Source organism: Centroberyx gerrardi, chromosome 7 (genome assembly GCF_048128805.1).
Source record: "Centroberyx gerrardi isolate f3 chromosome 7, fCenGer3.hap1.cur.20231027, whole genome shotgun sequence".
NCBI classification, from domain to species: Eukaryota; Metazoa; Chordata; class Actinopteri; order Beryciformes; family Berycidae; genus Centroberyx; species Centroberyx gerrardi.
Genome location: NC_136003.1, coordinates 7,765,657 through 7,777,760, shown reverse-complemented (window position 1 = coordinate 7,777,760; position 12,104 = coordinate 7,765,657).

The following is a 12,104-nucleotide window of genomic DNA, read 5'->3' as shown; positions in this document are numbered from 1 at the left end:
CGCATCATTTCCTGTGCGCCAGAGGATTTTTCCCAGGAAAGTCCTACTAGACACCAGGTGTTTAGGACAGCAAATGTAAAAGCTTTCATGAACTGGGTATAGGTGGAATCAATATTGCGTTATACCAATCGGTGAAAGAGACTAGCAAAACAGACATTTACTTATATGAAAATGTTGTGGATTATTATATTAAAGTTTCATCTAACCTATTCTAATCTATTCACAACAGGTGACAAAGCTAATAGCATAAAGAACCAACATCCATCCATTTAAAAAAAATAGGTTCATGAAATATCTCTCTCTCCTTTCCCCCTCACTTTCTGCTTTTATGATCGCCTCCCTCTCTCTCTCATTCCTCCCCAGCTGTTGCACTAAATTTCTTTTACAGCAGTTTTTGCCATCATTGTTACCCATAGAGACACACAGGCACACACTCAGAGGGAGAGAGGGAGGGAGGGAAGGAGAGCATATTTGGTGGGACCTCTCAAGTAGTCTTGGTAATCTCTCAAATCATCACAGTTATGTCGAAGCCAGACTATACAATTCAGTGTTTGGTTTCACTTTTTCCCCTATCCTGGGACAGTCAAACAATACAATCCTATCATCATTATATCTAGTATATTTTTATTAATATTCCAGCTGAATTGGTTCAATGTCATTTTTTACTGTTCCCAGTGTCACAGCAAAATAATGTGTATTAATTCAACTCCGAGTGTAAAAGTGAACACCATGCCAGTGTTTACACAAGTCCACACCCATCAGAGTTAATGTAACAACTGCTAGTGTTGCCTCAGAGCCATATCAGCTCTATGAGTAGACAAGCAACTCTCCACTCAACACGTCAACTTGTCAATAATTGATAACTGAAAAATCAACACTGCAAAAATTGACTGTGATCGGTTTTATACGGGACAAAACTTTCCATGATGACCTCACAATGCCGGCTGCGCGTTGCCACGGTGACACGCGGCGGCAGCGGCCCGGTGTTTCCGAGGTTGCCGTGGGGACGGGGGGACAGTGGTGGGATTCTTTTGTGAGGTCACAAGGAAGCGGTTAGGACGCGGGCACGAGGTCGTTAAATTGATAGGGGCATTGTCTGCGCCTGTTACGCGGCCCATAATTGTTTGCGTTTTCTGCAGAAGGTGCTGTCCGCATGAGACCGCCGGAATGAATGGGAGTCAATGAGGTTGACGTAGACAAACTGACATCAAATGGTAAAATCTTCACATTCAAAGTGAAGATAAGAATATAAGATCCGATAAGAATGATAATTTAAGACACAAATGCTAGGAAAACAAATAGAAAATGAGAGAGAAGTTCTGTTTTTTTGCTTATTTTCAAGTTTTGTGACCATTTTATTACATTATCTTGACATCTGATTCATTAACTGTTGATCTCCCATATTGGATGACTTTCTCAAATATGAATGCACCAAGAGTATGGCATGTAAGTGTGTTCTTGCAGCATATATACTCAAAGGAAAGCTATTATGATTCTTTAAAAATGCCCCTGGACGCACTGCTAGTGTCGTTACCATGGGCAAAAATTCCCGTTAGACCGCAAATAGTTTTTAAAACGGCTTTTGTTTGTACACACACACACACACTCATGCATGTACACTCTCAAGAATTAGCACATATGCATGGGGTTGCACACACAAACTCTTACTTAATGCAGGCAGGGCCGGAATGGGTGGAATCCGTATGTGCTGACTATGCAACATTGTATGACTTAATTATGCAGTTAGGTATGCATTGGGCAGATTCTCTCTCTCTCTCTCTCTCTCTCTCTCTCTCTCTCTGTCTGTCTTTCTTTCCATGTGTTGCTTATAGAACTATTCATTCATATTCCTGTTTACAAGCTGCAGAGCAAAGTCCGGTTAACAAAAGGACAAAGGAGAATCAGTGGAGACACGGACAGTTTAAGGCTTTATTGAAAACGTCATGATATCCATTTCCCTCAAAATCCTGAGCATGCTGACAGTTTCAGCCTCACCCCGAAAACGTTGGGACTTCTTCTTTCTGCTGTCAGCCATCTTTTTCCTCCGTAAAAAAGGTTCGCTGGAGGGTAGGTGTCACAAAAAGCCACTAATCCTCCGATAGAGTCATAGTTGGATTAAGGTGTTTACAGTTTCAAATGTCCTTCAATAGTGAGACTAAAATCAGAATACTGCACATGTCTTAATGCGATTCTGTTCACTCCCACTATGACCTTATTTGGGTTAAGGTACTCAGAAAATGCTGTTTATATGGCAATTTCTTATTCAGACTGTTGTCTTAATTGGGTTAATATCGAATTATTGCTGTCCATGTAAACATAGTCAGCCTACTTTTGCAGACTAGAGACCTAAAAGTGAATATCGGTGTATTTCCCCCCTTGATGTTGATGCATAACAGTTGTTGGCGTGTCTTTTATTTTGTCAGTCCCCTCTGTGTCAGCCTGCTGCACGGCTGTTGTTCATTTCAACACCACGTCACCCCAGATAACAGCTCACACACACACACACACACACACACACACACACTGTCCTCAACAAATGTCTGTTTAAACAACAAAGCAATCCCATCATCCTCAGCTCCGACCCCCCACCACCACCATTAACAAAACACACTCACACACACAAACACACACACACACACACACAGGGATGATGGGAACAGGTTTAACCTCTTTTGCCAAGTGTCAGATGTCCACCACACAGGCAGACACTGCAAAAACACACACACACACACACACACACACACACACAGGACACTGTACGTCACTTTAGACACACTGCACATATCAGTTACCTCCTATTGTTATAAACCTATAGATGGAAACAAAAAGGAGTACATATCTCCACCCAATAACCCTCCTAATGACCCTCTTTAGTACAGTATATCCCACCTGGGGCAGAAACACATCACTGCTGCCTCATGGAATTCTATGTATCTCCACTGTCGCCTCTTTTAAGAGATTCCTTGGACGCTGAATAGAGACAAAAGTTAAAAAAAATCTCTCTCTGTTTTTTGTCAGTTTGCCTCTTCCTTTGCCTCTATAATCCTTCATCAACATATATCTAAATATCAAATACTCAGCATATATTCTTCTTGCTCTCTTTGTCTCTCTCCGTTTCAAACAAGGTGAATGGGAGGGGAATACCACCCAAAATTCTGTTTCTTTTGCCTATGATTATTCCCTGCAACCTAAAAAAACCCATAAAAAAACAACTTTACCGACCATACATTTTTTGGGAATTTATACTTTGTATGACTTTCATGGGTCCCAGGGTGAGGAAACTTTGTCCGGACATAAAATACCATGTAAAGTTCCAATACAAGCAAAAAAAAAAGGGGGAAAAACATCAAAGTTGCAGTCAGGATGTTGCCTTGCGATGCTAGAGATATGTGAAAATGTTTTCAAAATGAGGCAAATTAGGTGAAGCGGGCTTGTTTTCACTTACCAGTTGCCATGAACAGTCTCAGTTTTAGATGCAAGATAGGACAAACCAAGCCCACCGTGTGAAACACAATATTTGAAACATGCCTTGTTTTCTCAGTTCTGGAGTATAAGGCCCAGAGGCAAAGACTACTGCATAGTGAGTGTGGAGAGGGGGCCCAACACACTCACACACACACACACACACACACACACACACACACACACACATATGCACAGTGGTGGAAAGAGTAATGTCCTACTCAAGTAGAAGTATTGTTACTTTGCTGATATTTTACTTAAGTAGAAGTGAAAGTACTGGTGTAAAAATCTACTGAAGTGAAAGTAAAAAGTAGGTCATTTAAAATGAACTTAGAGTAAAAGTTCCTTTTTTGGAAAAGAGATGTGATCTTTCCCATGCGATTCTAAAAGAGTTCAAACTAGATTCTTTTAATTGGAAAAACAGAAAATTTCAAAATAAAGTGCACAAACAAAGTAAAGCCAGATTTCTCTTCTCACTGTGAATCGCTTCACAATTTACGTTTGTCCAGTTTCTGTTGCTGATGGAGAAACACAAAATCTGTTCTCTGTAATGGAAGTGATTTAAAATGTACAATACTTCAGCAAAAACATATTTAAGTAAAAGTAAAAGTACTGACTTTAAAAAATACTCCAAAAAGTACAAGTACACAAACAAGTTGCATATACACAAACAAGAAAACATACAACAACATAAACCCATTCAAGCCACTTTAACTGAAGTGCTCCACATATACAAATAAAGTGAATCTTTATGGCTCTGAAGTGGCCACTCTTGCATGTAAAAGTGGATGAATAAGTTTCAGTCATGAAAAAATCTATTTGCATGTAGTATGTGCACCTTTATCGCTCTTCAGACTGCGGCTCCAGATGCTTGCAACGTCTAAAACTATATTTTCAAACACAGATTTTTGGGTTTATGAAACTCCATAGCAGCAGTAATGGGAGCATGCTGATGTCGTCTGCTGCTGGGCTCTTTCATCTGCAGCGGTGCCTACTGTGTGTCCATTAAAACCCCCGAAATCCCGCCGTCTCTCCTTCCCCAGCACTTCACCTCTCTGGAAGCATGCCAGATGCGCGCACACACACACACACACACACACACAGGGAAAAACACACACACACACAGATCCAGAACCAGACAGGAAGCATTCCCCCCCTACACACCTCCCCGGTTCCTGTTTCTCACAGCATGTGTGTGTGCATGAGTGTGTGTGTGTGTGTGTGTGTGTGTGCGTGTGTGTGTGTGTGTGTGTGTCCGTGTCCACACAGGAGAGCAGATTTAACTGCAGGCAACCAGTGGAAGGTAGATTGAACTGACATGGGGGGGGGGAGGGAAACTACACATAGATATGAGAGAGAGAAAGATAGAGGGAATTAGTGGGGAAGAAAAACCATGAAAGAGTGATAGAGCGACAGAAAATCAGAGAGAGAGAGAGAGAGAGAGAGATAGTGACAGAGCCAGAGAGATGTGATTGCAGAACAATGCTGGCGGTTAAATTGTTTTTCACACCTCTCTCCTCCCTTCTTCCCTCCTCTCTCCTCCCTCCTCCCTTCCTTTCCTTTCCAAGATTCAGAGAGATGGAAAGAGTAGAAAGAGTAGAGAGAAAAAAAGACAAAACTTATACTTAACCCCTTATTGAACCAAACAAGTTGCCGTAAACACTTTGTTGTTTACGGCAGAGAGAAAGAGAAGAGAGAGAGAAGAAGAGGTAGCTGTAGAATAAAGCACGCGCGCGCACACACACACCCCTCCGGTGAAGCCCAGAGACCGAGTGTGTGTAGCCAAACCAGTCTGGTAAATTAAAGGTCTCTACTATCCACACACACACACACACTACTTTCCATCGCATTTGCATCCTCAGATTTTCATTCATTTGCTTAAGCACACCTGGCCGAGAGAGACAGAGAGAGAGAGAGAGAGAGAGAGAGAGAGAGAGAAAGTGAGAGAAGGTGGAGTGACTCTAATACCCTTTTTACACCAAAATTAGCGCGTATATGTGGGTTTTTTAAACGCGGGTAAACCCGGCTAAAAATAGATGATTGACTCCTTTCCCATTGCCAGTAGACGAGTTTGCCTTTCTGTTTTTTTTCTGGTGTGTCACGTTCGACGTCACGAACGCGCCGGAAAACAGGGTTAGCAAACAGTAGAAAGCAGCATGGAGGCCAGTGACAATGTTACGGTGGTTACTTTTTTATATCTTTTACTTCAGTCTCTCTTTCAAACTCAACGCCGACTGAACGGTGCCATGCCATTGTTCTGACGGCCCATTATTCCGAAACCCCAATAGTACGAAAAATGTCCCATTGGACCGAAAGCCCATTTGTCCGACAGCCCGTTATCCTAAAGACAAATGCCCATTGCTCCGAAAATACACACTCTTCCTGCAGTTAGAAAGATTCATGGCCTGCAATCAGTCGGCCCTGCCTCCTAATGTTTCACACCCTCTTTCCTCTGGTTGAATCTAAATCTAAATCTTCCATCGTTTCTCAAACAAACAGAAGCACATGTCTAATTATTATGCAGAATGACGTCATCGGACCTTCCCGGGTGCAACGGAGGAAGCTGGCTGTCAGACCTCGCGGTCGGATATTTACGACAATCCCTCTTCCCTGGTTGGAATTATGCAGCGTTCCATGCAGCAGTGATATTACGATGGTAGTGAGGGCTTAATCCCCTAATAAATAATGTTCCTGCCTGGCTATTTACGCGCCAACGTCCGGAACTTCAACGCGCGTCATAGCATCGCGCCGGAAAAGGGGTGAAAATTAACGTGTCCACCCGGGTGTCATGTTTCCATCACTGCCGATCGGAGCTGGAGCCGATAAATACCCGTTACTACTGCAGAGTCATTTGACCTGGGAATGAATGCCGATTGTACCCTTTCACACTGAAGACAAAAGCCAGATGTTAGTGGGTGTTAGTGGGTTTTTTGTCCAGTGTGAAAGGGGCTTAAGATTTAGGTCAAGAGCCCTGCCATATTAGACCACTTTGTGTTTGTTTCTCACACACATACACACACACACACACACACACACACACACACACACACACACACGGTAGAGCCTCCCCAACCCCATAAGTCAACAAGGAAATGACCACTGCAACAAGTGCTACACTGATAAGAAGGCCGCCATTACAGAGATCTGCAATTTACACACTCCCCCTGGTTTATCAGCACTTTCGCTCTTAGCTGATGCATGCACACACTCTCACACACACACACTTAGACACATGCACAAACACACATACAGACGCACATGCAGTTTGATTCATCTAACCTTTATTTGCTGTCTAAATACAACATTTAATGATCAAGATAAGATGTTCTCACAGACAGGTATGTGCGTGTGTGTGTGTGTGTGCATGTGTGTGTGTGTGTGTGTGTGTGTGTGTGCATCCAAGTATATCTGATCATGTACTTGTGTATTTGCCATCAACACAATATCAAGATTTTCTGGATTAATAATAATAGAATTACAGACAACGATAAAAATGAATGGCAGCTATTTTTAAGTGAGCCACTACTTACAGTGGCGTGCTTCTAATAGTCTGCTTCCTTGGTTCAGATATAATTAGAGAGTGAAAAATTGTTTCATTTTTCAATTGGTTTCACAAAGGCAAAAATGAAACGATCCAGAACTTGTAAACAAAGCCGTTTGATTATTGGTCAGACAGTTGGCAGGTAATTTAATCATTTCTGCCTGTACTGTATCTGACATCATGGAGCAGTATCAGGTTTTGTCCATGTTGGTCTTGATTTGGAGGCAGATCAGCAGGCATATGAATGTCAAGAATGCGATTATTAAATCATTTGATAATACAGGCATTTCGAGGAAGACGGTCTGCAATCAGATGATCTTATCAGAGAAGAAGGCTGGCTCTGATGAGATCCTACCACCACTTGTTTGCATTCTCCATACCGGGACCAGTGAGGTAACATGTAAAAAAAGTTTCACCATTCAACAGGATGTGAAGATGTTGTTTTTAACCAATTCGACAGAGGTGGCAAAAGTACACACATTCTGTACTTAAGTAGAAGTACAGATACTTGTGTAAAAAAATACTTTGATAAAAGTAGAAGTACTGATTCAACTTTTTACTCAAGTAAAAGTAAAAAAGTACAGGCTCTGAAAAGTACTCACAGTAAAAAGTAAAAAGTAATTTTTAAATCGGCTGTTTTTGTGCAAAGCTAACGGAACCTCACGTCATATTAATATAATATAAATATCATATAATAATAATATAAGGGAATAGGAACTTTATTTCAACTTCTATTACTGCCATTCTGAATGTATTCAGCATGAACAAGAACAAAAACAAAGTAGATAGAAAAAACAAGCTCTATTTGCTGTCGCCTACATTGTAGATGGGTGACTTCGCCTCTACATAGGCCTAAACAAATCACACAAAAATGATTATAGTAAAAGCACAAAAAAAAAAGTGTTCTTTCTGTGTGTGTAAGAATTCTTGAAGGCCAGAAGTTCGTGGTTCTTGGGTTGGCGCAATACACACCGCATTCGCCATGAATCGTTTTTCGAGCCCACAACCTCGAACATCTCCTTCAAATAAGGCCATAGGTGGGGAATGTCTTCTTGCTGCTCAGTTGAATCGTCTTCATCGGTAATGACTTGACTTTCAGTCATGTCGATGTCGCTGATGGTATTAGCATTACTTCTTCTCCCAGTCATGGACATGACGCCTTTAGCCCTTTCTCCCTTAACGTCTCTGCCTAGCTATTTCGTTTCGATGTGTCTTTTACGTCGCATTCGTCTATTTACGTTTGTACATGATATGCACACCAAGGGGTCGTCTTTTGTCCGATCCATTTAGTTTGAAATCAGTCTTCATGCGCGCAATGATGCAAAATAAAAATAATCGATAATTCACCTCAAATGCATTAAAACGAAAGTAACGAGCCTGTTTTGAAAATGTAAGAAGTAGAAAGTACAGATATTTGTGTTAAAATGTAGAGAGTAAAAGTAAAAAGTCGTCAGAAAAATAAATACTTAAGTAAAGTACAGATACCTGAAAAATCTACTTAAGTACAGTAACGAAGTATTTGTACTTTGTTACTTCCCACCTCTGCAATTCGAATGGTGTTCTCACCAGACATGAGCTGCCCCAGAGTCCACTTGGAAGCGGCCTGAGACCAGCTCTTCGAGGCGGACCAGAGAGCAGCTCTTTGGTCCATACCAGGGTTCAATTAGGGTGTTCACACCTCACCAAACAATCCGAACCAAGGGGTTAAACACTCCCGAGTTTGATTCAAACGGACTAAACAAGGCTGGTGTGAAAGCATCCTTTAAGTCTCGGGTTTGGTGCAGGTCGTCCTTTTTGGGGGGAAAAGTTGTCCAGCGTCTATTAATTTGCCTTCAAAAGTTTGCATACACTTGGCTTGACAGTTGGGTGGAAACATAATGTATTTCACAATATATTATACTGATACTGCAATATTAGATGTTCCCAAAACACAACCCAACATACAGTCTGGAATGTTTCCCTCCCCGTTTATAATTTTTAATAAAAAAAATTAAAAAAATTATCCCCACTTTGCCACCTGAACCAGCTGTGTGAACCAGCTGTGTGTGTGCGTGTGTGTGTGTGTGTGTGTGTGTGTTTGTTTGTTCATGAGAGATACTGTTCTATTCATAGACAGCAGATACACTGATTCATTTGTATCGTAGGAAATACAGTGTTTAGCTTTTTCTTTTGCCTTCGAAGTTGGAAACTCTCCAATGTGTGTGTGTGTGTGTGTGTGTGTGTGTGCATGCAGTAGAAAACACTTATATCTGACACTGTGTGACCAGAAATAGGCTGCTAGCCCAGCTGATCTTCCTTCCGTTACACAAACACTGAGACACGCGAGGACACTTAGAACAAAGATATTTTCATTGTCATCAACGTCCCCCCCCCCCCCAGCCCCCGCCAATTCACCACCAACTCTGTCTCTCTCACGTTTAAGATTGTGCAGGCGACATTGTTCTGAAACAGAAGTTAGTTTGATGCTAAAACTAGCATCAAACTCACATGGGGGGGGGGGCCTCCTGTCAGCTATTGCAGTCAATGGAAAATAGAGCATCTCTAAACATCGGTTTTTCACTCATGGAGCATTCAACCCTTGTAAAAATAAATTACAGACATCTTTATTTTGTCTAGATAAAGTACACAAAGTCTCAGAATTTTATCTTGAAAACTGAATATTTACTTTGAAATCTGCCTTTGTATGGATGGACAGATCTTATCATGGGTGCTGCAGAATAAACATGCGTTCTTTGTTGTTACTTTCGCTATATCTGGCCGGCCCCGTCCATGACTGCTTGCAGTCCTAGTTTATTTTTACTATACAGTGTAAATAGTTAATAAATTATAAAAGGGCTCTTGGCCCTAAAGGTTGTGAACAAGGCAACGTGTCGGTCAACAGGAATTAAAGCGAGACTAATATACCATAGCATTAGAAGCTGCCATGTAGACAATGAGAGAGTGTTTAGCCATCTACTTGGGGTATGTTACCCTGCAGTGTTGACCAAAATGTTACACAGTGTGCGTATCACAGTCATAAAGGTCTTGATACACCTGGAGGTTTTTTGGGCAATGGGCAACACTCCCAATACCAACTAACCAAGTGAAAACACAGGAGTAACATCTATTCAAGTGTTGCCTTGCAAAAAGATTTTCCTGTGTGATTAAGAGATTAAGTGTGCGTTAAGGAAACTGCTTTATTAATCAATCAAATTAATCTTTAATAATTGATCATCATATTTGACCAGACATTTATTTTTCCTGGTCATCTCTGCCTTAACAGCTGAACCAAAACAGAATCTGTCATTAAGAGCTGAATTCTACTCCCAGTGACTCAACAATAAGTCCATTCCATCTCCCACAGAAACACACAGTGAACACCCTCAGTTCATTTCAGCCGCCAGTATCAACTGTGTTTGAGTACTTTTACCTCTGTTCTGTAGTTGTGAGTTTGGTTGTACCTTTGATTGTTGTTTCTCCACTGTTGATTTGTCATCCAGTAACAAAATATCCATGGACTGGATGGAAGGAGAAAGGGTCATCTATAGACCCATCAAGGTATGTGAGCATTTATTGCAGTTAAATGGTAAAGATTTTGAGCTGTAATTGAAATGTAGCATAAGAGGCTTTTGAGTGACATTGTTTAATTTCCTTCGAAGGCATTGTTCTATTTGTCGATATACAGAGACACTGTACAGCTCTGCTGGGAGAGGAAATATTACCTGTCACAAATAAGAACCACTTTTGTTTCAGGACCACACAAAACAAAACACCTGATAAGTTCTGGTAAAGTGTCTCTTATGCTTATACATGAGGACATTTGATGTTGTCCATTCTGTTGTAGACAAAACTAAAGGTGCAGTTGCTGAGGCTTCAGCGACAAAACCATCTCCCATCTAAGCTGACAGCTGAGGACTTGACTGACTGGCTGGTGGAGCGGGGCAAGAAATCTCTCAGGTGGCAGTGAGACTTACTGAGACATATACAGACAGTCCACTGCTGAACCTATCATCAACTCTGCTCATGTTAAGTCTGTTTCTAATGAGGAGCAACAGTTAAGATTTTTCAGTTTTCTTTCTATTTGAAGATTGTGGAGGTTTGAACTGGAGGGTTTTGATGAGAGTGTCCAGCCTCTCCTCACGTTGGTAAGACCATGATTATGAAAAGACAGAGAGTTTGAGGTAAATGATCACATAACACTAGATTGATCCTGTAAATATGTCAAATATTAATGGTGTATCCTATTTCTTGTTTCAGGTGTGGGAGGTGAACATCAGCATGAAAATGAGAGACACTGAGTTTGAAGCCCGAATGGTGCTCAACTCACCTGAAGCCAACAGTCCTTGTTTTCAGTAAATCACATTTATAAGATAAGATGAAACTTGAACCTGATTCCAGTGGGGAAATTTGATCTTTGCAGCAGCCAATAGTAATGAGATAGATTAAAGAAAATGTGTATTTGAACTCATTTTGAGCGCCTCTCATCGACAGAGACCCTCAGATCATCCGTCTGGCTGACAAAGCCATCAGGAGCCTGATGGAGAAGCAGCAGCAGCGGCCCGGCTCCAGCCTCCTCGGCCCAGAGGAAGTGGCAATGCTGGTTGTGCCCAAAGTGCTGCAGGGCTTCTGGATTCATCCGGCGAGCCTCTTGTGTGTCATGCCCTCACTGGGGCTCAGCGACCTGGCTGTCGGACTCACCAAGGCCGTTCAGGACAAGCTCTCCGCCTCTTTGACCTCCATGGACCGTCAGGCTGCCTTCTCCCGCTCCATCCGTGACGAGAAGGTCTTTTCTATCCAGGAGAAAGTGAGAGAGAAGTTCACACCAGACCTCCTGGTGGAGGAGCTGAACCGCTTTGAGACTGAGCTGCTGACCAGGATCGTTGACGTCACAGTGGGGGAAATCTGTGTGATATTCGAGCCACAGAAACACACAGAGGTAAGAAGACCTGCGCACAAGTATGATGGAGTAGCAGCATAAGATACTGTGGAGTAAAAAAACGGTTTCTCTCCCGCTTCAGGTGGAACTAGATGATTCCACTCAGCCAGCTGTAGAGAATGGAGCCATGAACTCCACCCCCCTTGATGGAGATTTGAGCCTAGAAGAGGACACAAGCCTCCCTAC